This window comes from Canis lupus, chromosome 30 (genome assembly GCF_003254725.2).
Source record: "Canis lupus dingo isolate Sandy chromosome 30, ASM325472v2, whole genome shotgun sequence".
NCBI lineage: Eukaryota > Metazoa > Chordata > Mammalia > Carnivora > Canidae > Canis > Canis lupus.
The window spans coordinates 2,536,743-2,560,751 of record NC_064272.1 but is presented as its reverse complement, the minus strand read 5'-3'; the positions used below and the strand labels follow the sequence as shown (position 1 = coordinate 2,560,751).

At 44.0% G+C, this 24,009-nt stretch overlaps 1 long non-coding RNA gene across 1 annotated transcript; it reads left to right on the top strand.

Moving 5' to 3' along the window:
- Positions 1-3,023: 3,023 nt before the first annotated feature.
- LOC125754070 (uncharacterized) lies at positions 3,024-15,891 on the top strand. Its single transcript, XR_007407385.1, has 3 exons — positions 3,024-3,484; positions 3,632-5,197; positions 14,300-15,891. It is a non-coding gene; the product is annotated as an uncharacterized LOC125754070 (long non-coding RNA).
- Positions 15,892-24,009: the final 8,118 nt, after the last annotated feature.

The following is a 24,009-nucleotide window of genomic DNA, read 5'->3' as shown; positions in this document are numbered from 1 at the left end:
GCAGGAAGAGCTACATTTTGTAAAAATACATGCCTTGTAACACCAGCTCTACTAGACGTGTGATGGTATTGTGTCAAAAGCCGGAGATATTCTCAGATAAGTTTGTGAAATGTCAACTTAAACACTAAACCAGATGTCTCTGCTGCAGGACTTCTCAGAGCCTTTATTAATGTTGCAGCTATTGCTGACGATAATGACTATCATTATTAAGCATTTAAGAAGTTCTACTTATTATGCGTGCTTTGGGCAATTTGGAAATTTTGCAAAGTCCCTGAGAAAACTGTTCAGAAACTTGAAAATAATCTGTGAGAAAATACACAAATATAAACTAACAAGGTAGTAATATGGGTCATGAAGCAAGAAACTCCTAGTGCAGGTGATACAAGCCAAAGGCATTGCGGGACATGGCCAGATGTAAAACTAAATATTGGGTACACATTATTTTAGGTTCCCATAACACTATGAGATATGCATTTTGTACCCATTTTGCACGTGGGGAAATTGGGGGTCATAAGGATTAACGAAGCAAAAATCCCATGCATCTAGCAATGAGTAGAATCTCACCCTTAATAATCACATCATATTATTTCCATGTGCTAATGAATATAGTGAATCTAAGGAAGGGAGACATAGCATGCTGTGTCTCCCAAACTTTTTTTTTTTTTTTAAGATCTTATTTATCCACAAGAGACACAGAGAGAGAGGCAGAGACACAGGCTCCCTGCAGGGACCCCGATGTGGGATTCGATCCCAGGACCCTGGGGTCATGCCCTGAGCCAAAGGCAGATGCTCAACCACTGAGCCACCCAGGCATCGCTGTGTCTCCCAAACTTATGCAACCATAGAACCCTGCGATTATGGAGCATCCCACAGGACTAGTGGTACATGGGGTATACTTTGTGGAGATAATAATGCTGTTAAGATCAGGAGTACAGAATGATAAAATGGAAATTATATCTATGCAAATTATTTTGGTATAAGCTTGAAACTTGCCATGATAGAAATACAGCCAACATGTTGTAGAAATCCAAGGTAGGCAAAAATAACTTCCAATATTGATGTCCAGGGAAAGTACTAGTTAAGAGGTTATCAGCTGAGGTGCCTGGGTGGCTTAGTCGGTTAAGCAAATCTGACTTCGGCCCAGGTCGTGATCTCAGGGACCTGGGATGGAGCCCCTCCCCTGCAGGGAGTCTGCTTCTCCCTCTCCCTCTGCTGCTGCTGCTCCTCCTGCTTCTTGTGTGCTCGCTCTCTCTCTCTCTCTCTGTCAAATAAATAGATAAAATCTGTTTAAAAAAAAAAAAGAATGGTATCAGCTGCAAGTAACAGAAGGCCAAACAAAAACCGGCTAACCAAAGAAACTTATTAAAGCGCATAACAAAACCCAGAGAAGGGATAAGTCCACTGCTGGTTAATTCGGTGGCTCGACATCAGCGTCAAAAAAGCAAGATTTTTCTGTTTTTCTGCTTTGCTATTTTTAGTATGTTACGTTGTCCTCTAAAGCCTCAAGGTTTCAGATGTCAGCTGCAGACAGCAGCAGGGACACGAGTATTAAGAGAACACAGCGGCCTCTCACTGGGCTCTCAGGAAGGGTGGTGAAGATGGGAGGTATAAAGTGATGTTACTGAGAAAACATCACTTTTCTACTCCAGTAAAAAAGTGACACTTCCTGCTAAAATCATTTCAAACATAGCTTGAGTCGGTTCCACACAGGGATTGAGCCGGCCGAGTGAACACAGACATGGGGCACTTGGGTTGAGAGCAATGAGCAGCCACGAGCAAGCAGGCAGCTGGCGCTCGGCTGAGCACCCGGCAGGACCGTCCTGAGAGCCCAGTCAGCTCACCACCATGACAGGTGACATCGAAATAAGGGCCATCCCAACATGACGCGTCCTCTCCCGATGGCACAGGCCGGGAGCACGGTAGGCTCAGAGGCACAGAGAGGATGGAAGTTTATTAGCAGTTCCCCGGTGGGTTGTGTCACAGGCCACAGGCAGGAGGTGAGTGAAGAGTGTGCAGGCAGCCAGTTGTCAGCAATCCTGCGGTTATCCTCACAACCCAGTGATCACTTCAGGATTTGTTATTTAGGGGTGTCTGGACTCGGTGATCCCTGTCTGTGGCTCAGATTGATTCTGGAACACAAAGTGAACAGATTTTGAGGATTCTGTCCTAGGGGGCACCTGAGTGAGTTGCTTCTCCCTCTTCCTCTACCCCTCTACCTTCTTGTGCTCACTCTCTCTCTCATAAATAAATAAAATCTTAAAAAAGAAGAATTCTGTCCCATTTAGGCTTATTTCTGAATTACAGAAGCACTAGGTAAACTGTAAGCCCCCGTGCAAACCGTGGCCCCCTATTACTAGGAAACACATGGGGCGGTTCTTGGCATGTACTCTGCAGGGAAAGAAAATGGGAAGGAAGGAAAAAAGGAGGGAAGAGGGATCGAAAATAGAGGAAATGTAAAAGAAAGTAAACGTGGAGCGACGTAAATAATAGAGACCAGGAAAATCTGACAAAGAGCGTCCCTGGCGTCCGTTTCCCTGGAGATCATTTCTGTTTTCTAACCGAATCAGAAACGCGGGAGAGCCGATGGCTTCTCGGAGGACGACCCCCCCCCCCCCCGCCCCGTGCGCCCCGGGCGGCCTCGGGGTGGCGGCGGGAGCGGCTCCGGGCCGCGGCCGGGAGGAGGCGGGGGCGGCGACAGCAGAGCGCACCGGCTCGCGTGGGCCTGCAGGCGGCGGGCGGGGGGCCGAGGAGCGGGGCGAGGGGGCAAGGTGCGCGGGCGGGGGGGGGCGAGGAGCGGGGCGAGGGGGGCGAGGAGCGGGGCGGGGGGGCGAGGTGCGCGGGCGGGGGGGGGCGAGGAGCGGGGCGGGGGGGGCGAGGAGCGGGGCGGGGGGCGAGGAGCGGGGCGGGGGGGCGAGGGGGGGGCGAGGAGCGGGGCGGGGGGGCGAGGAGCGCGGGCCCGCGGCTGCCCAGCGCCCAGGGCGGGGGCGGCATCGCGAGCGTCCCCTTCCGAGGCCGTCGTATCTAACAACGTCCGGACTCGAAACAGCCGCGGCCGCGGAGCAAGGGCCGCGCTCCCGCGCGTCGCGGCCCGAGGGTCGCGGCAAGGAGGCGCGCAGGGCTCTGAGAAACGGGCCTGGGTGGGGACGTGTTTCCCTGGTTTGTGTTGGGGGCGGAGGAGGCCGCACCTTCTCGTCGCACCAATCCTCGCTCTGCTCTCCAAGCAAGGAAGGGTGGCCGATGGGGTCGTCTCCGCTTTGGGCATTTGCCCCCCCTCAAAAGCACACACCCCGCCGGACTCCTTCATGGCACCCACGGGGAGACCCGGAGCCCTGGCACCGCCACCAAGACTGGGGGACCTAAATCTGGCTCCGGGCGCATCCCGGAAGCACTGTTGCCGCACTCGTGAGCTGTGCCCTCCAAGTGCAACCAACCTCGCAGCGGACGCACAGGTGGTATTTGTATGGCCACCTGCCTGACTCCTACGGTGATATTTCAATTCCTTATTTTTTTTTTTTTTAAGATTTCATTTATTTGTTGAGAGAAAGAGTGAGCGAGACAAAGCATGAGCAGAGGGAAGGGCAGAAGCAGGGACATGAAAATCGTGCACATACTAGTAAATTTACATACGCAGGGAGCACGATGGGGCGCTGGCTCCCGGAACCCCGGGATCATGACCTGAGCCGAAGGCAGACACTGAGTCACTCAGGTGGCCCCTCAAATCCTGAATTTTTTTTTTGTATTTGTGAGACTTACATTCATTAATTTTAATAAAGAATTTTGTCCTAAGTGGGTAATGTGACTTCAGGCATTCGCTAATGGTGACATAAAGTGCTCATGGCTATCTCGGTATTAGAAATATTTCCTTCATCTTTAACTCATCTCCTTGATGTGTTTGATTTAAAATGAGTGGAATACATGAATGCAGGAAAACACGTATGTGACTTATAAAGAAAACATAAATATACTTTGAGAGGAAGTGCCCCAGATTTTGTTTGATGGAGTGGGTTTGTGGTGAGGTGAACTGGAGATACCATGGGCCCTGGATCCTCAATCCAGCCTGTCCCAAAGCTGTGGCTGAAGGTTCTTGGTCTTATCTTGAGAAAAAATTCAAGGACAGGCACACAACAGAGCTGACAAGCGACACAACTGGGAAAGTTCATTAAAGCAAAAAGTATATTCTAGAGATATGAGAGTGGGCAAGCTAGGCAGTTGCATGTCCTGGGGGTCCGGTTTCTACCTATTATCAACAGTTGTTAACTAAGGAGCAGAATCCTCATTACTGGGGGTGGGAAACACAGTTTCCCACACTTTCTCCCCAATCTGGCCAGGGGTTTCCTGTCACGGCACCCGCCCGCCATCTTGGGCTTGTCTGGCTTGATCTGGCTCCTTGTGGAGTGCTGCCAGGACAGGCCTCTGACTTTGCCCGACAGGTGGCCATGCCTTTGTCGCTGGCCTCCGGCATCTGGTTAGAACCTAAGTAACTGCCTATTCTAACAGTGTCAGCCTCGTCGGGCAGCTGGCTTGGTGGCAGCCTTGGCCCCCAGAGGTGTGCTAATCACCTGCTTCTGGCTGCCGCCCGGTCTCCAGGAATGGCTGAGATGAGAAATGGGCTGATGGTCCACAGGCATTGGACGGGCACTGCTTACGCTCTGATGAGTCTTTGAATGAAGCACTTGAGTCTGAGATGCAGACTTTTCCTGCTCTGGGTGGTTGGTGTCAACAGAGGCAGAGAAAGAAGCTCTCGCTGAGATTCCTTCTGCTCTAGTTGGTACTGAGTGTTGCGGACACTAACTGGGACAGACCATGGAGCTTCCTAGATCATCTTACCGGGTAAAGCATTTGAAATCTCCACATGCCTGAAAACCAGAGACTTTTTTTTTCTGGCATGTGCTTTGTTTCTAAAAAAAGCAACAGATGTTTTGTCTTTGCCTCTTTCTTTTCTGTCTGTGTCTCCTAATGTGGGTGACATTAACTAAGTGTGACAGGTTTCAGGTTTTTATTTATAGCAGTGGAAAATGATTTTCATGTCTTTGTGGAGTTCTGGGCCTCTGAGCCTATCTCTCTACAGCCTCAACTCAAACTCCTGAAGATGGAGAGCACAAGAAACTTGAAGGTTCTAGAGGTTAGGGGCTGCAGCCAAAGGAGAGAAGACAGCAGGAAGAATTTGATGGAACTTGCTCAGCCTTTTCCCTTTGAGGTAAGATACATAATGGCTCAGCTCGAAATGTGGGGCTTATTATAAAAATCTTTACCATCATCACGTAAAGGCCTCTTATTTGACACTGTCAAAACTGCCAACAAGAGTGAAAACTTTCTTAAACTGGGGAATCAAAATGATGCTTACCTTAAACATTTTATTTTAGGGCACATGATATATATATTCGTTTGCCAGTCATTCAGTTGGTAAGATTTTTTAAATAAAAATATATTTAATATATTTTATTGGATTATTCCAAAGCAATAAACCACATTTTTATAAAATCAACAAACCTTTTCTTTTTAAATCCTTTTTAAAAACAATGGAGTATAACTGACATACGATACAGAGTTTGGATCTGCCACACCTCCATAATTGCATGAGCCACTTCCTGAAAATAAATCTCTCTTGATAGGTAGGTATAGATACAGATATATAGATATATAGATATTACACACACACACATGCACACACACCTTGTTGCTTCTGTTTCCCTGGAGAACTGATTAATACACCAACAAACTTCATGTTGCCCAAACCAATGATTAATTCTCTGCTTCCCATCTTACCTAAACTCTTAGCACTTTCATTCTTGAAAAATTCTTTGTCATCGTTTCTTGGATTTCCACTTACATCACTGGCCACTTCTTTTCAGTTTACCTTGCTGACTTCAAAATGTGATATTGAAATTCCTCAGGACTTAGTCCATCTTGAGTGCTTTGCTCTTCTCTCTCTTCACATGTTCTCTGGGTGATCTCATCCAGGCCCCCTGAAGCTGATGACTCCCAAATTTTCATTTCAATCTAAGCCCTCCACTCTAAATTGACATATGCATATCCAAATTGCCTACTCACTTCCCCCCACCTGGCTGTCTCAGAGGCATGTCCACCTCAGCACATCCAAAACTAAACTTCTGATTTCTATTCTTTACCCCTTATAAACCTGTCCTCCTGCAGCCTTCTTTATCCGCAGATCTGCCATCAGGAATCCCTCCCGCCTTCCCCATCTTGATAGCTGACCCTACCAATCCAAAGCAGAATCTAGAGTCATCCTGGACTGCATCCTCTTCCTCAGCTTCACACCCAGTTTGGCAGTGTTTCTCATTCTGTCTATCTCTATGGTTTATCTTAATTGTCTACTTTTTTTTAAAGATTTACTTATTTATTCATGAGAGACACAGAGAGGGAGGCAGAGACACAGGCAGAGGGAGAAGCAGGCTCCCTGCGGGAAGCCCGATGTGGGACTCGATCCCAGGTCCCCAGGATCATGCCCTGAGCCGAAGGCAGAGGCTCAATCACTGAGCCACCCAGGTGCCCCTACTTTTTTTTTAATCTCTACCAATATCTTAATCTAAACCCCGTTTGTGTCCCCAACACCATTCAATGCCTTTCAGTGCACAGACATCATTCATTACTTCCTCTATGAAACCTTCCCTAACTCCTCCCTCCTCGTCCAGGTTAGGGGCATGTCCCATGTATGTTCATGGGTACTTTGTTTTTATAAGTAGCTTACTACCTAATATACGATATTATAATTTGATGTTTACTTGTTTGTCCATCCTGATAGACTAAATATTCCTTAAGAGCCACAAAAGTGACATTTTTTATATCTTTATTCCTGGTATTTAGCATGGTGCCTGGAACAGAATAGACATTCTATAAATATTTGTTGAAAATTTAGTGAATGAATGAATGAATATGCAGATAACAGAACTGGAAAAGCTGTATTTGGAGCTAATTTCTGCTTTACAAAATGATTATATGTTTCTAAGATTTCTGTTTTCCATGTCTTGCTTCAGATCCATAAAAATGAAATTCTTTTAGCATTTTTTAGCCAAGACATAGTAACTATTAAACTATGATTAATCATATGTGCAAAAGTCTTTATTTTTTCAGACTTTACTTTCATATCTTATTCATATTTAAAGTTCAATCATAAGGATGTCCTCTTTGCTATGTCTATGCACTTACTTCAGTGTGTTTCTCTCTTAATAAACAGACCTAGTAGTATGACTCAGATTGCAAGAAGAAAAGTCAAGACACAGATGGCCCATGTCCATGAGATTTCCTGCTTTAAAATCGTTCTATTGATCTATTAAACATGTTAGCTATATATTCTCTTGCCTTAAGTGGTGACCCCGAGAAGGGAAAAACTTGCCTAAAATCTCTTTAGCAAGTTGTAGAATATTGAAGAGTAAGTATCTCTTCTTGTTTGATCCACATACTCTGTGTGTGATCTTCACATATTTCATTTCAAATATTAAGGCAGAGTGATTAAGCTTTCAAAATTCCATTCAAGGGATGCCTGGGTGGCTCAGCAGTTGGGCGCCTGCCTTTGGCCCAGGGTGTGATCCTGGAGTCCCAGGATCGAGTCCCACATCGGGCTCCTTGCGTGGGGCCTGCTTCTCTCCCTGCCTGTGTCTCTGCCTCTCTCTCTCTCTCTCTCTCTCTCTCTCTCTCTCTCATTCTGTGTCTTTCATGAATAAATAAATAAAATCTTTTAAAAAATTCCATTCAATTTTTAAATCTTAGTCTCCATTATGTCTCAGTACTTGGTCGTTAGCGATTTTTATCTGCATCGAATCTACTTTATTAAACCCCACAGAATGAGTAGAAGCTACTATGATGGTGCAGTGGATGTGTGTAGGGGCTGGAACAGATAACTGAGTAGGACATGGCACAGCCATTGCAGTTAAGAACGAAGAAGGTGAACTCTGGGAACTGTTAAAGGATAATTTCTAAAAGAGGATATAATTATGATTCTCATACAAATGCAAAATGAAGATTGTCAAATTTTCTATCAAATTCACTAATTAATGAGGGAAGTAGTAAGATGCTACAACTGGCTCAAGTGAGAATTTGATTTACAAAAATTTATATCCTCTAGTGGGCAAAATCCATTTGCTTTGCTATGTACAGCAATCATATGAATGAGAAACATTTGTATGATTACTGATTTTCTACAACTTGTAGCTCTACAGAGCTATAAAACAGCCTTTATCAAAGAGAACCAAAGATGGAAATAAGCCAGATAGATGAGCAAGATCAGACACCCACGAATCTTTTTTGTTGTCCAGTTCAGAGTCTTTCACAATATTTCTTAATAGAAGGCTATAGCTTATGGAAGATGGTATACTCCTAAAGACAGACTAGAGAATGTTGGAATATTGATCCCCATACATGCCTACTGAGCATTGGCTACATAACAGAAAATATTCTAGGCCCTTTACATATACTAATTCATGTTCCTTACATAAGCTAGTAAGGCAGGTATTGCAGATAGGAATATGGAGCCTTGCTGATAGTGGGTACTGCACTAGGCATGACCCAGGACATGCAGCTGAGTCAGGACTGCAACTTACATGATCTCACCGGATTATAGCAAACCTAGTATCCCTATAACCAACTATAGTTTTTTTTTATTTTTGTTTTTTTTTTTTTTTTTTTTTTTTAATTCATGAAAGACACATGGCAGAGAGAGGCAGAGACACAGGCAGAGAGAGAAACAGGCTCCCTGCAGGGAGCCTGATGTGGGACTCGATCCCAGGACCCCAGGATCATGCCATGAGCCAAAAGCAGATGCTCAACTTCTGAGCCACCCAGGCATCCCTTCAGCTTTTATATTTGGAACAACAGAAAAGTTGTGATTTTCAAGGTCACAAATCTCCAAGACCAGACTCTTCCCATACATCATTTTGCCTAGGGTGGTGGTAGAAGAACTGGAGCCGAGATGATTTCACTCTGTCCTTATCTAGCTATATGATCCTGAGCAACTCAGTTAACTGTTGAGATGTTACCTCACTTTTGAAATAATCAGACCTACCCAGGTCATAAAATTCTTTTCAAATCAATTGAAGAAATAGATGTGCAACACTTTGAAATTATAAAATACAGGGCAGGTGTTAGTTTTCCCTATTTGGGGGTTTTGAAGATAAAGGCAAATGTTGAACATGGGATATTTAATTGGATGGGTCATAGAAAGCTTTAAAACAAATACAAATGGGCACCTGGGTGGCTCAGTCAGTTAAGCATCTGCCATTGGCTCAGGTTAGGATCCCAGAGTCTTGGGATTGAGCCCCACATTGGGCTCCCTGCTCAGTGGGAAGTGTGCTTCTCTCTTTCTGCCCCTCCCCTTGCTCATGTATGCTCTCTCTCTCTCTCATTAAATAAAATATTTTTAAAATAAATAAATACATACATATTTGCAGCACACAGCCAGTAACTTTTGAGAAAAACAAAGTGTCTGAAAACTGGAAGGCCATTTAGGAATGCTGACAACATCTTAAAATTCTTCAACCCAAATTAAAGATGAAAAAGTGAAGTTGATGCTAAGTGGAAGTAGCTCCTCTACTTTGGGTCTCCAGGGTTTAATTCATATGCTCTCTGGGGAGGCTTCTGGTTCTGATCAGTCTAATCGCTTCCCCATGGAACTCGCTGGCTCAGCAATGAACTCAAGCAGCAGCTGCAATAGAACCCTCCGCCCTCCAGTCTGATGGTGGGAGTGTGATTCAGGGGGTGTACCTGTGGTTCAGGGGGTATACCTGTGGCTTGGGAGGTGTACCTGTGGTTTGTGGGGTGTACCTGTGATTCGTGGGGTGTGCCTGTGGTTTGGGGGGTGTACATGTGGTTCGGGGGGGTGTACCTATGCTTTGGGGGGTGTACCTGTAGTTCAGGGGGTATACCTGTGGTTCGGGGGTGTACCTGTGGTTTGAGGGGCGTACCTGTGGTTTGGGGGGGTGTACCTGTGATTCAGGGGGGTACCTGTGATTCAGGGGGTGTACCTGTGATTCAGGAGGTATACCTGTGGTTCAGGGAATGTACCTGTGGTTTGGGGGTTGTACCTGTGGTTCAGGGGGGTGTACCTGTGGTTCGGGGGATGTACTGTGGTTCGCAAGCAGATTCTACAAGGTGTCCGCCCCCTGTACAAGGATTGAGAACTTCAATAAGCATTTTTTGGAACTAAGCCTGGAAGGTTTAATCCCACTAAGCAGCGTTCTGCCCTTGTTGGGCTGGTGGGAATGCTGATTTTCTTTTAGTTCTCATATATCATACATGATAATATAAAAGAAATTCATTTTTTTCTTATAAAAGAGGCTTTTATGCCTATATAAAAGGATCATAATTTAACCTTTAGTAAAAAAAAAAAAATATATATATATATATATATATAAATTTAGCCTATTTTCATTACACATGTTTGGATCTGTGTTCAGTGAAGTCATGAAGAAAAGGTGAGTTCCACTCTACCACTAGCACCTAGCAGCACTTCTACCTTGTGAGTTAGAAAAAGTACCCTCCTCAGGAGGACGGACTATAAAGATTCTCGCTCCCTGGCTGTGGTGATGAGATATAGGCAGCCCACAGATCAGTTAGGAAACGACACCCCTTCCCGTGGGCTGGTGGCCTGGCCCCAAGAACAGAGGTAGAAGTCTGCTCCTTCCTTCTTACTACCAGAGGGACCCGAACCACACCCTTGATCCCTCTGTGCAAAACAGTCTATTTCTTAGAACCCAACCTCCTGAGGTTAGGAGTGGGAGACGGAGGGACGCCCGGGTGGCTCAGTCGGTTAAGCATCCAACTCTTGGTTTCAGCTCAGGTTGTGATCTCAGGGTTGTGCCCAAACTGAGCAACCCCTGAAACAGCCAGGGAACATCTACTGATATGGCTCTGGGTCTTCAGATGCTCCTTACCATTAGCCAGGTTGAGCAACCATTAAGTGAGCCAACACAGGGAAGGAAGAACACAGAACTGGAGATGATGGGGGGGGAGCTTCCCTGAAAGAGCAGTGGGAGCTTGTTGACCTCAGGTTCTGAGAACATCCCCCTCTTTATGCACTCCCTCTACACATCTCAGGTCTGTGTATCCCCTAATGTTGATGCTGCTGCAGCATCTGGGCTACCTCAGGTTGACAACCTCCAGGATGGTGGCATCATGTCAGCTGTCACTTTGAATTCACTGTAGGTCATCAAAGTAATTATCTGCACAGAAAGGCAGCAGAATGCTCAGGACCTAGCCCCTCATAAGGCTCCATCTTCCAGCCTCTCCCATTTGAATACAGCTTATAAGCCAAATCGCTATTTCCCCCCACCTCCCACTCCCACCCACCATCCCTGTCCCCATCCTCTGAAAATCCTCCCTATTCCAAAATCGCATGACTATTACAGGATGTTTCCAGCTTACAGGGGATCATATCCCCCAAATTTCTTTTTTTAAATATTTATTTATTTATTTATTTATTTATTTATTTATGATAGACGGAGAGAGAGAGAGAGGCAGAGACACAGGAGGAGGGAGAAGCGGGCTCCATGCCGGGAGCCCGACGTGGGACTCGATCCCGATACTCCAGGATCGCGCCCTGGGCTGCAGGCGGCGCTAAACCGCTGAGCCACCCAGGGATCCCCTATCCCCCAAATTTCTTTGCTGAATAGTTATCCAGCACATTTCCTGAGGCATATGTCCCAGAGAAATAATGCTCAGCAGATTCTTAGATCACCCATAAAGTTGTATCTAATATATAATTCAATCAATTCGGGTAGCCCCGGTGGCTCAGCGGTTTAGCGCCACCTTCAGCCCAGGGCGTGATCCTGGAGACTGGGGATTGAGTCCCAGGTTGGGCTCCCTGCATGGAGCCTGCTTCTCTGTCTGCCTGTCTCTGCCTGTCTCTCTCTCTCTCTCTCTCTCTCTCTCTCTCTCTCTCTCTGTGTGTGTGTGTGTCTCATGAATAAATAAATAAAATCTTTTTAAAAAATAATAAATTAATTCATAACATGTTATTCTCTTTAGTTGCTCCTTTAGCTGATGCGTAAACCCAGGTCCAGTGGAAGTGAGTTGCCAGTGAAGTGACTTGCCCTACACAAGATTCTCAAAGAGGGTGCAGTGAGGGCAGGGAGTGCGTGGCAGTTGTGTGGCAGACATGAAACGTGGTTTCAGTGGTCTGATGCTCAGGCAGTGGCAAACAGATTGGATACAGCTCTAAAAGGCATCAAGGGAAAAGGGCAGGGTGGCCACCTGGCTTCAACATCCAGCCAGAGTGCTACTTGCACAGCGTGGAAATGACCCTCTTCCATCCCTATGTCTCTTCTCCCCCACATTTATAGGAACAGATCATGATGTAAGCTAGCTTACACTTATGCAGAGTTCCCATTGCATCTAGCACTGAACATATATACTCACAACTCTGTGAAGTCGCTGCCCTTACTCTACAGATGAAGAAAGTGAGGCACAGAGAGGATAAATAAATAACCCAAGACCGTAGCTGATGGCTGATGGTGCCAAAATTCTTAACTGCTACACGGCACTACCACTCTACTGGATTAATCTACTGCTAACAATCCTTTAAAGCTGCTGACAAAATGTCCTATCAGAGGCATTGAAAAAAAACAAAACCTTTTTCAGTGATCCAGTAGAAGGCATTCTTCTGAGACGTGGAAACCTGGGGTTTGTCACTAATTATGTAACTAGAACAAACCATTCCACTTCTCTGGGTGCCAGTTTCTTCACTTATTAAAGGAAGGCATTGGATGAGATGAGCACTTCCATCTCTAAATGCTGTGTTTCTAAATTACAGGAAAAATAGTATGCAGACAGGCTCTCGCACCTATCTGAATATAAATACTGCATCTACTTTGTAGTCAGGAGACTTCCCTAAGCCTTAGCTTACTTTCTAGAAATGGGAATAGCAATATCCACCTCTTAGGGTTATTGAGAAGATAAAACAAGAGAATATATATAAAGCCTTTCCCATGTGATTTAGTTTTAGCTGTGTGATTAGCACATAGTATGCATTCAAGGAATGTTCCACCTTCTCATCACCTTATATGTAGCTGCTGCCTATCAAGGTGTTCTAATTCTAAAGGCCTGCATACTGCAGAAGCAATAAAGAGTTTGCAAATTCTCAGAGTTGGCAAATCTGGAACCAAGGCTACTATGCCTGTCTTCTTTTTACATTAAAAAAAAATGGTTATTGGAGATCCCTGGGTGGCTCAGCGGTTTAGCGCCTGCCTTCGGTCCAGGGCGTGATCCTGGAGTCCTGGGATCAAGTCCCACGTCAGACTCCCTGCATGGAGCCTACTTCTCCCTCTGCCTGTGTCTCTGCCTCTCTCTCTTTATGTGTCTCTCATGAATAAATAAATAAAATCTTTAAAAAATTTAAAAAATTTTAAAAATTAAAAAAAATTTAATATGTTTTAGGGCACCTAGGTGGCTCAGTCAGATGCATATTTGCCTTTGGCTCAGGTCATAACTCAGGGTCCTGGGATCGAGCCCTGCATCAGGCTCCCTGCTTGGCGGGGAATCTGCTTCTCTCTCTTCCCCTGCCCCTCTCCACTGTTCATTCTCTCTCTCACTCTCAAATAAATAAGTAAAATCTCTTTAAAAATAAAATAAAATAATAGATTTTCAAAAATGTATTTTTACTTGGTGTGCTCTCTTAGAACAGTTATTTTGGAGACTTTGGAGAGAGTGATCATTTGCAATAAATTCCCTTGAATTAGCCTCATGTATACCCGTGGCATTCATTAATATCTTTAGGAACGTCCATCATAATCTTCAGCCTCCAGCACCAGATAATATCATGTGACTTTGCATTCATAAATTAAAGGAAAGTGGATCTTCTTTTCTGCTTTTTGAGAAATTCTACTATGTTGCATGGTGTTCATATTACGTGTCACCTAGAAAGGCACCAAGAGACTCAAATTTTAATCCTCTGTTTGCCACTGAGTAGCTCTGTGGCCTTGGGAGGTCACTTCCTCTTTCTGTGTCTACTCTCCATATGTGAAGCTGTGCCTGAGCTGGGTAGTTCTTCTGATCGCTTCCAAATCCAAGATTTTGTGGTTGGCTTTTATTTTTTTTTATTAAAGGTTTTATTTATTTATTTATTTGAGAGAGAGAGAACACTAGTGGAGGGAGGGAGAGGAAGAAACAGATTCCCCACTGAGCAGGGAGTCCGATGTAGGACTCCATCCTAGGACCCTGGGATCATGACCTGAGCCGAAGGCAGATGCTCAACCACTGAGCGCCCCCATGCGCCCCTGTGGTTGACTTTTAATCAGATGATTCTGTTTTTCTTATGCCAGACTACCCTTTCTTCCTCTCTTTCCCCCAGCTCAGGGTACACTCAAATGCCTGAATCCGTGTACAGAGCCCCATTCATACAGCAACCATAGGCCGTCAACAAGAGGGGTGTCCTGCTACTATAACCAGGAGCAAGGGTGTTGGCGTCATTGGAGCTGAAACCTCTGACCTGGAGAGTCCATAAGAACGGGTAGAATTTCAACTTGGAATATCACAAGCTTTATTCCCCATAAGGACCTAAAAACACCCAAAGAGTGTGGTTCTGATATGTGGAAATCGTCATGGCAACTCACATCAGGGCCATAATATCACTGGAAAGCAAACATCTGAGAAGTACACTACCCTGTCCTCTGGTTCTCGGGGAGGGAGCTGAGTGAGTCCTTCGGGAGAATGAGAAGGCAGCCATCAGTACAGTCACAGCAAACGTCTCCCACCCACACCCTCCCCGTGAGTTGAAAATATCTCACAGTTGGGCCATTCAAGACTGGACATAACCTTCTTTTGAGGGAGGAGGGGGTGTTTCCCATTTTGCCCTGACTCATGCCTAGTGTGTAAGTGTCCAGAAAGCTGCAAGCCCTTTGCACCCATAGACACATTCCCTCTGGGCCCAGGGATGACTCGAACATTGGGGGCCAGGCAATGTCTTCATGTGTGCCCAGGAAGAAGGGGCATAGGGATCATGGAGGAGCCACTGGGCCGGAGCGGTCGTCTAACTTAGGTGGCTATTCAGCATGGAATGAGCACCCATCATGGGCCAAGTACGTCCACATATGGTTTCCTTTAGTCCTTGAAGTGTGCTTTGATTTGATTCTACCTCTACAAAAGTAACTGAGTCATGGGGAGAGTGAGAGGAAGGGTCCCCTCCCACCATTACCTCTATAAGTGAATATTTATTTTACAGTTCTTATGTCATAAGTATATAAAGAAAGCCTGCTTTGTGCAAAACATTGTGATAAATTGTATGTTGTGGCGAGAAGCAGGAAAGGCTGCAAATATAAAAATAGTCCTTCAAAAGAATTTGCAGTTTACATGGGGAATCAGATGTGCCTCTGTCAGAAGGGGAAGTCGGGCAGAAGAGTGCTGCCTGTGGAAGGAATATACAAAAGGTCAGCCTTGGTATCACAAATTGGAATTCTGCTCCTATAATCCACTTGTTAATAGTTCGTTGCTTTTGAATAAGAAACGCATGCACACAATAAAAACTCCAAACTCTGATAGGGACAAGTCTCCCAGCCTTTCAGTTCCCATCCCTAGATGCAACCACATTTAGTTTCTTATACAGCCTTCCAGAGTATTCTGCATATTTACTTATGTCCTTGTATTTCTTTTCCTCCTTGGTCTACTTTGCATAATAACATATCTTAGAAACCTTTCCATAGCAGTACATATAGACTTGCCTCATTCATTTAAATCAGGATGGGCAGACTACAGCCCACAGGTCTACACCTGCTTTTCTAAATAAAGTTTTATTAGAACACAGTCATGCGCATTCATGTATTCATGGTATGTGGCCACTTTTGTCCTACAATGACAGTGTGATGGGTAATTGCGACAGAGAATGTATGATCTCCAGAAGTTAAGATTTTACTGTATGGGGGATCCCTGGGTGGCGCAGAGGTTTAGCAGCACCTTCAGCACAGGCCATGATCCTGGAACCCTGGGATCAAATCCCACGTCGGGCTCCCTGCATGGAGCCTGCTTCTCCCTCTGCCTGTGTCTCTGCCTCTCTCTCTTTCTCTCGGTGTCTCTCATGAATAAATAAATAAAATATTTTTTAAAAAAGATTTTACTGTATGGCCCTTTACAGAAAAATTTGGCAACTCCTGCTTTAAATGGCTGCCTAATATTCTATATGTAAAGTGTCAGGGTTTAATAGTCCCCTATTAAAGGACACATCAGTTATTTCTAATCTTTAATTGAAAATACTGCTGTAATTGATAATACATATCTGTAGAAGTATCTAGGAATGGGATTACTGAGCAAGCGATGTCATGGGCTTTTCATGGATGTATCTGTTAATCTGGTGCTACCAGTATTAATGATGTAAAGGAAGGCCACAGCCAGGAGTTAGACCAATAACAAGAATAAATTGAGAACTCTGTGCTGTAGAAGATGAAATGAAGGACACTGTTTCAAAGGAGAGTGAGTGGTGGTTGTTTTCAGCCATAGTCCTGGAATGGGACCACGGGAAGCTGACAGATGGAAAGTATGTTTCAAATAAATTGACTTATTTATTCAATAAATACATTTATTTATTCAAATAAATTGACTGATGTATCAGGACTGTAGAAACCAGTGCAAGAGCATTCACTCCTGTTAAGGTCACTCTTTGTCCTAGTTGCAAATTTCTCCCCACCTCCCTCCCTGTTCTCATTCTCTAAAAAGAGCTATCTCACAGCCTTGGAGGCAAACATGTGTGACTGTTGGAGCAGCTGCTTTTGGGGACAGCTGTGGAGATCACAGAGAGTTTGACTTTGTGTGGGCAGGTTTGCTTGATTCTGACTTTTCTAGAATGAACAGGTCTTGGTGATGGGGCTCTGGGTTCCCCAGCCCTTGGAGGCCAGCTAGAGCTTATCTTCAGGAGGGGGGATCTGAAATCAACAAGCTCTGGGAAGACAGTCACCCTGAGAATACTCAGAAGAGTTCAGGTTTTCTCTATAGATGTGAGAGGTGGAGCCAAGAACCAGGAACAATTCAGACCTCTCCTTTCACCCACTATGTACCGTGCGCCAGGCCCTATGCTAAGAATGAGTGTATAGAGATGAATAAGGTAATTTGGCAGCCCATCAAATGGCTCACAGCCTCATGGAAAGAAACAGATAGACTCGTAAGTTCCCAAACAGTGAGCACCTTTTAAATGTTCAAGAAAAGCACAGCAAGACTTGACATCTGTCAGATATGGTACAATGAACTCAAAGTAGTTCATTCACAGTTTCAACATTAGATTGAAACACTCTTTTTGACAGCACACCCTATCTTTTCAAAGCTAGGTTTTTGGAACTAGGCTGAGCTAAAAAAGCAAGTAACATGCAAAACTCAACATGGAACAGAAAATGAGACTGGTGGTGTCCAATTTGATTACAAGTTCGAGAAGCAGTGCATGTGGAACATCCCGTTACCCATACCATGACTAATTGATCGTGGTTTTTTAGGAATGAAATAAAATGTTATTTTGTCTTCCGATTATATGAATTGTTTCCTCAAATGACTACTAAGTTGTTGGGACAGAAATATTTATAAAGTTGTTTGTGCCTAACTCTGTAATAAATGGAACTATTGGGTGTTCCTCTTGGCCCATGTTCACTGGGAAAACATTACTAAGCACATTATGAACCAATAAAGTCCAGGAACTTCTGAGATGGATATGTAACACTACTTACCAGTGTTGTGACCTTGGAAAGGTTAACATTTTCAGCTCAACCAGAAGTTCTTCAATTATAAAATAGGGAGCCTGGATGGCTCAGTCAGTTATGTTTGCCTTCGGCTTAGGTCATGATCCCAGGGTCCTGGGATTGAGTCCCACATCAGGCTCCCAGCTCAATGGGGAGTCTACTCTCTCTATCCCTACCCCCTGCTCTCTCTCTCTCCCAAATAAATAAATATATAAAATATTTTTTAAAAAAGATTAACTGCAAAAAAAAAAAAAGATTAACTGCCCTCAGGGCTATTATGAAGGTTAATTAGAGAATGCAAGTCAGGCACCCAACACGAGGGTGGCACACCCTTAATCAATAAGCACTGGCAAATGTAAATCCACAGAATTCTGGGCACTACAGGAGCAGTAGTACTTAGTCCCTACCCCAACTACCTCAACCTTGATTCATTCTTAAGCTTACAGCTTTTCAAATCAAGTGCTGTTGCCATGGTGACTCTTGTAGTATCTGTAGTATCTGGTGTCACTATGTTATTCTGAAACCAGAAAATTAACAATCCACCTGAGGTTTGTCATGGTCCTATAGGAATGATTTCATTGTCAGTCTTGTGTTAGAGCTTTCCTCTTTAGTTCACAGATTGCTTATTCTGTGTTATGAAAAATAGGGGTTTAGTAAATATAGTGATATTTTAAGAAGTAAATTTAGAACAAATTCATCAAAACTATTCTCTGGCATCTCTGCAATATGTCTATGTTTCGAAAAGTCCTCTTCGTTTAACTAGAGTACAATTTTATTGTGGTTTGTATTTTTTTTTAACTAATTTTGGATCTAAGGTCTTTTCCTCCAAAAGATTAAACTATAGTAAGCCTCATGACTCCACATTTTAAAAAACAAACAACTAAAACCCCTTTCATTTTGGATGCTACCCTAATTCCAAAGCATCCATGAAGATGGCAATTGTCATCATTAAACAGAGCCTTCCTGGCCTTTCTGGAAAGCTGGTAACTTTTCTGCCAGTCCCAGATGGGTTTTAAGAAAGTATTAGACTTGTTAATTGTAGGGAAGATAAAGCAGATTTAGATAAAGACGAGGGGGAAAAAAACTCACACTCTAATTGTCTAGATCAGTGGTTCTCAAATGCAAGTTGGAGCTGCACCCCAGGAGACCTTTGGCAACACCTGGAGACATTTTTGGTTGTCACACCTGTGGAAAGATCCATTGTACTGTACTGGCATATCTAAGGAGTAGAAGCCACGGATACTAAACGTCTTACAATGCACAGAAAGGTTCCTTATAACAAAAAATTATCTGATCCAAAATGTTAACACTACTGAGGTTGCAAAATCCATGCTGGTTTCGATATAATTGTTTTACTTCACTGAATCACACTTCTTTTTGCTTCTTCCTTCTAATACCTTGTCCTCCTGACCTAACAGGTTCAACCAATTGAATGATTAGCTTCTGAAATTAGTGTACCAGCAGCTGCAGAAAAACACTTTTCTTCAAATCAGTGGTCCTCGACATTTCTACACATTAGTATCACCTGGAGGAACTTTTAAACCATGTCAATGTCTGGACCCCACCCTTGAATCAATTAAATCCAAATCTTCAGGGATGGGACCAGAACACAGCATGTTTTAAAAGTTTCCTGGGATCCCTGAGTGGCTCAGCGGTTTAGCGCCTGCCTTTGGCCCAGGGCGCGATACTGGAGTCCCGGGATCGAATCCCACGTCGGGCTCCCGGTGCATGGAGCCTGCTTCTCCCTCTGCCTGTGTCTCTGCCTCTCTCTCTCTCATGAATAAATAAATAAAGTATTTTAAAAAATAAATAAAAGTTTCCCAAGTTTAGGGGCACTGGGGTGGCTCAATGGGGTGCCTAGGTGGCTCAGTCAGTTAAGTGTCTATCTTTGGCTCAGGTCATATTCCTGGGGTCCTGGGATGGAGCCCCACATCTGAGGAATCTGCTTCTTCCTCTCCCTCTGCCCCTCCACCTCCCTACTCGTGCTCTCTCGCTCTCTCACTCATTCTCTCAAACAAATAAAATCTTTAAAACACAGAAGCACTTGGATGGCTCAGCTGGTTAAGCATCCAACTCTTGATTTCGGCTCAGGTCATGATCTCAAGGGTCCTCAGATTTGAGCCCCACACTGGATTCTGCACAGCGGGGAGCCTGCTTGAGGATTCTCTTTCTCTCTTTCCCTCTGCTTCTCTCTCTCTCTCTAAAATAAATATATCTTTTTAAATCTTAAAAAAAACTTCCCCAAGTGATCTTTATTATACCTAGGGTTGGGCACCACAAATCTAAACAAACAGAAAGATTATTTTCTATACTAACCATGTACTCCTACACAGAGGACTCAGTTATGGGAGGGAGAGAGTGATTTCTTTCAATGCAATGTAGTAATGTTTTTTTCTTTTTTTTCCTAGGGGTCATGTTGACTATTCAAATCAAGAGTTATTTGCGATTTTTCATTCATATGGCTTGATCACTTGAGATATTTCACTTTTTGTGGCTGATCCATGTATGTATAGATACAATTTTATATAGCTCTAAGTTGTCAAAGATCTTCTTATTCTTTTCAAAAAATTATAAGGAAAAGAGAATTTTATTCTGGTGCCCCAAAGCTTGGCTTTCAGCTTTACTTAAATCTAAAGAGGACAGGAATGTTTTCCTTTATGTCCTCATGTACCAGTTGAATCTGGATACTTCTCAGCACCCTGAAAGGCCAAAAGAAAGTTTTCCAATTTACTCTTTCTCTGTCCCTTTCACCCCGACTCCCAATCCCCCTAGCAAATACTGGTCAAGCAGATGGTTTGGGTGCGATGCCCCAGAGGTTAACAGATGGGAATTCTGATGGAATAACAAGAGGACAGACCTTCACCATTGCTGCATTCAGACCAAGCACATGGTCTACCCCCAACAAATAAATGGCACTTCATACAACTGATTTTAAACATTCCGAGCCAGGGTCAAAGACTTTTCAGGTTAAGGTGAAAAGCAAAAGTCAATAATAAAGAACTGATTTCAACATCGCAGGAAATGAACATTTATTAGTAGACAACCTGCTTCTCATTTCTCAAGGATTATGTATTAACATGATAAGACTGAGAGCTCAAGAAATAAAAGGCTCAGCACTAATCCTGAAGAGTAGAGGACAGTTAGTGCCACCTTCTGGCCTTGCCCAACGCCCTCCTTGAAGGACCACAGATGTTTGAGGAACTAGGCCTCTTTCTCTTGATAGGCTTTGGTAAACTTCTAAAAGTGCCTTAATTAACATTTTTAGTATTATTCTGTCACTTTATTCTGAACGGTATGTTTAACACAGTTCTAACCATCTGAATAACTGCCTTATGATTCAGATACCACTCGCTGCTGGTGCCTGACTGGCTTGTATTTACACTCAAACCCGCAAAGGGTCACTGATATTGGAATGCTCTCCTAAAGCCTTGTTTGCACTCTGGAGAAAGAAAAAGACGGGAGCAGAAGTTCATCACATACCCACAGCACAGCAATATTCACTTTGTGAATGGGTACACTGCATACTGGATACTTGATTTAATAGAAATATTTGATTATTAGTATTCTCTGCTTTAATGTTTTAAATGCAATATATAAAAATTTACCACACAGAGGCCAACTCTTTCTAGCACTAAACCCAATATCAGCCATTCTGCTTCTGCAAATCATTATTTGTTTTGGTTTTGTCTTTATATAAGAGCCATAAGCATATCAATGTTTATACATAGCATAAAACATGTTAGTTCAAGCACTCGTTTTTTTTCCTTTAAAATTGATTCACCCATTGGTCCTTTTGGGAAATGCGGGACCAGAAGACTTCTTTTATTTTTACTATTTATTTATTTATTTATTTATTTATTTATTTATTTTTTAGAAGATTTCTTTTAAACCAGGCAGGTTGAAACCTCAGATTTCGACTAGATGTGAGCTTAGAGCCTGGCTCAGATGGCATAGACATATTTTCCACCCCAATGCCAGGACAAGGCAGATTTTACTCAACTTTCCCTGCCTCCACCAGAAAACTACTGGACATATTTCTTTCCCGTCATCCCAGGTGGACTTGCTGAATACTTGCAAACAAAAAATCTGACAATAACATTACAAATAAGAAGACAGACCATAAACTTTACTTAATATTGGTATAATCTCAGAACTAACACTACTTCAGGTGTCTGCCTTTGGCTTAGGTCATGATCCCAGGGTCCTGGGATCGAGCCCCGCATCAGGCCCACTGCTTGGTGGGAGAAGAGGGGGCCTGCTTCTCCCTCTGCCTCTGCTGCTCCCCCTGCTTGTGCGCTCTCTCTCTCAAATAAATAAATAAAATCTTTTTAAAAAGTAAATAAAAAATAAAAATAAATAAAATCTGCTACAATCTGTTTCCTGCATGGACCCCAGGCCCTGCAAAGTCCTCCTAACCAAATACCTTGGGGTGTATTCAGTCTCACAGGTGCTCACAGAGATGGCTGATCAGATATCATCTGTTGTTACTGCTTCTTTCTCTGGGCCTCCTGGTAGGTCTATAGGAACGGGTCCTCCCAGCACTGCTACCACTTCGTTGGACACTGCCCCTGATGCTCTGGCCTTCTGAGTTCAAAGCAGTGAGGTGTAAGAATTGCTATCGACCCTTTTTTTTATGTGATATTTTGTTAGCAAGATACCAAAAATCTTGTGCTTTGGCATCTTACAGATTTTCTATTTAAACGAAAAGAGGGGAAAACAGTTTTTACGTATAACTCTCTTTCCCTTGAATCAAAAAGTAGGATTATAGGAGCCCAGCTGGCTTAGTCAGTCCATAGAGTATGTGATTCCTGATCTTGGAGTCATGAGTTCAAGCACCACATTGGGCATAGAGATTACTTAAAGAAGAAGAAGAAGGAGGAGGAGGAGGAGGAGGAGGAGGAGGAGAAGAAGAAGAAGAAGAAGAGAAGAAGAAGAAGAAGAAGAAGAAGAAGAAGAAGAAGAAGAAGAAGAAGAAGAAGAAGAAGAAGAAGAAGAAGAAGAATTGCTAGCTCAAAGGTAGAAAGGAAAAGACCTTCATCTACAAACCAAAGAGAGGGACCTCAGAAGATATCAACTCTGCTCACACCATGATCTTAGACTTCTGGCCTCCAGAACTGTGAGAAAATAAATGTGTTGTATAAGCCACCCAGGTTGTGGTGTTTTGCTGTGGTGGCCCTAGCACCTAATACAGGGAGAAAGAGCTTGAGACTTTAGAAAACTGTAACTACTATTGAGGTCCCATCAGGTGGTGTCAGTCTCACATTTCTTCAAAATTCTGTGTGCAACCACGTGATTCCTCCATATATTTACTTAGTACGTAGGGAACCATTAGTTCTTGCCATTTCCACCCCACAGTCTCCGTGTTCTTGGCATTCTCACAGGCATCCTTCCTGCAGCTATGATGTGAAACTATGTCCAGTCTGTGTCTCCACCACTAAACCATGAGCCCCTCAAAAACAGGGGCTAGGACAGTATCACAGTCTGGTGCCTGGCACCTAGGAGGTGCTCAACAAATGTATATGGAGTAAAGGATATAATAAATGAATAGAAGAAAATAGAAACACTTAAAATCAAAAGATAAAATTAAAAAAAAAAAGATTTTGTTTATTTACTTAAGAGAGAGCAAGAGTGAGAGAGCACAGCAAAGGGAGGGGCGGAGGGAGAAGAGACTCCCCGCTGAACAGGGAGCCCCACGTGGGACTGGATCCCAGGACCCCGGGTTCATAACCTGAGTCAAAGGCAGATGCTCAACTGACTGAGCCCCCCCAGGTGCTGCATGAACCAAAGGTAACTTGAGGGAGTTTTTTCCTGGAGGATTTACTATAAACTCATCTGTTCAGTAAAGGAGTGGTAACAGTGAGGCCCCAGAGCAGAGCCCCGCAGAAGCCACCACACCTCTGCCAGCCAGGAGTGAGATACCCTGCCCGAGCAAGCATCTTGGAAGGAAGATGACCCAAGGTCCAGTGTCCGGGGAAATCTTCTGTGGCCTCCTCTCCCTGGGACGAGCCTTCTGGTTAACGCCAGCAAGGACTATGTAACTAAGTTAAACCTGAGCCCACTCAGATACATTTGTTGTCAAGGGGGTTCATTTCTGCCCTTCCACACCTCTTTCTCTTTGGGAGCCACGTGCCAGCCCTATAAAGTTACCCTTAAGGGTCAGCAAGTATCTTCTGTAAAGGGCCCAGTACTAAATCCCTCAGGCTTCCTGGGCCTTGCAGTCCACAGGGGCAACAACTACTGAGCTTTCCCCTCGTCGTGCAAGAGCAGCCACAGACATTGTGTAAGGAGGATGGCTCTTGTCTAAGAAAACTGCAGACACCACAATTGGGATTTCATATAATTTTCACAT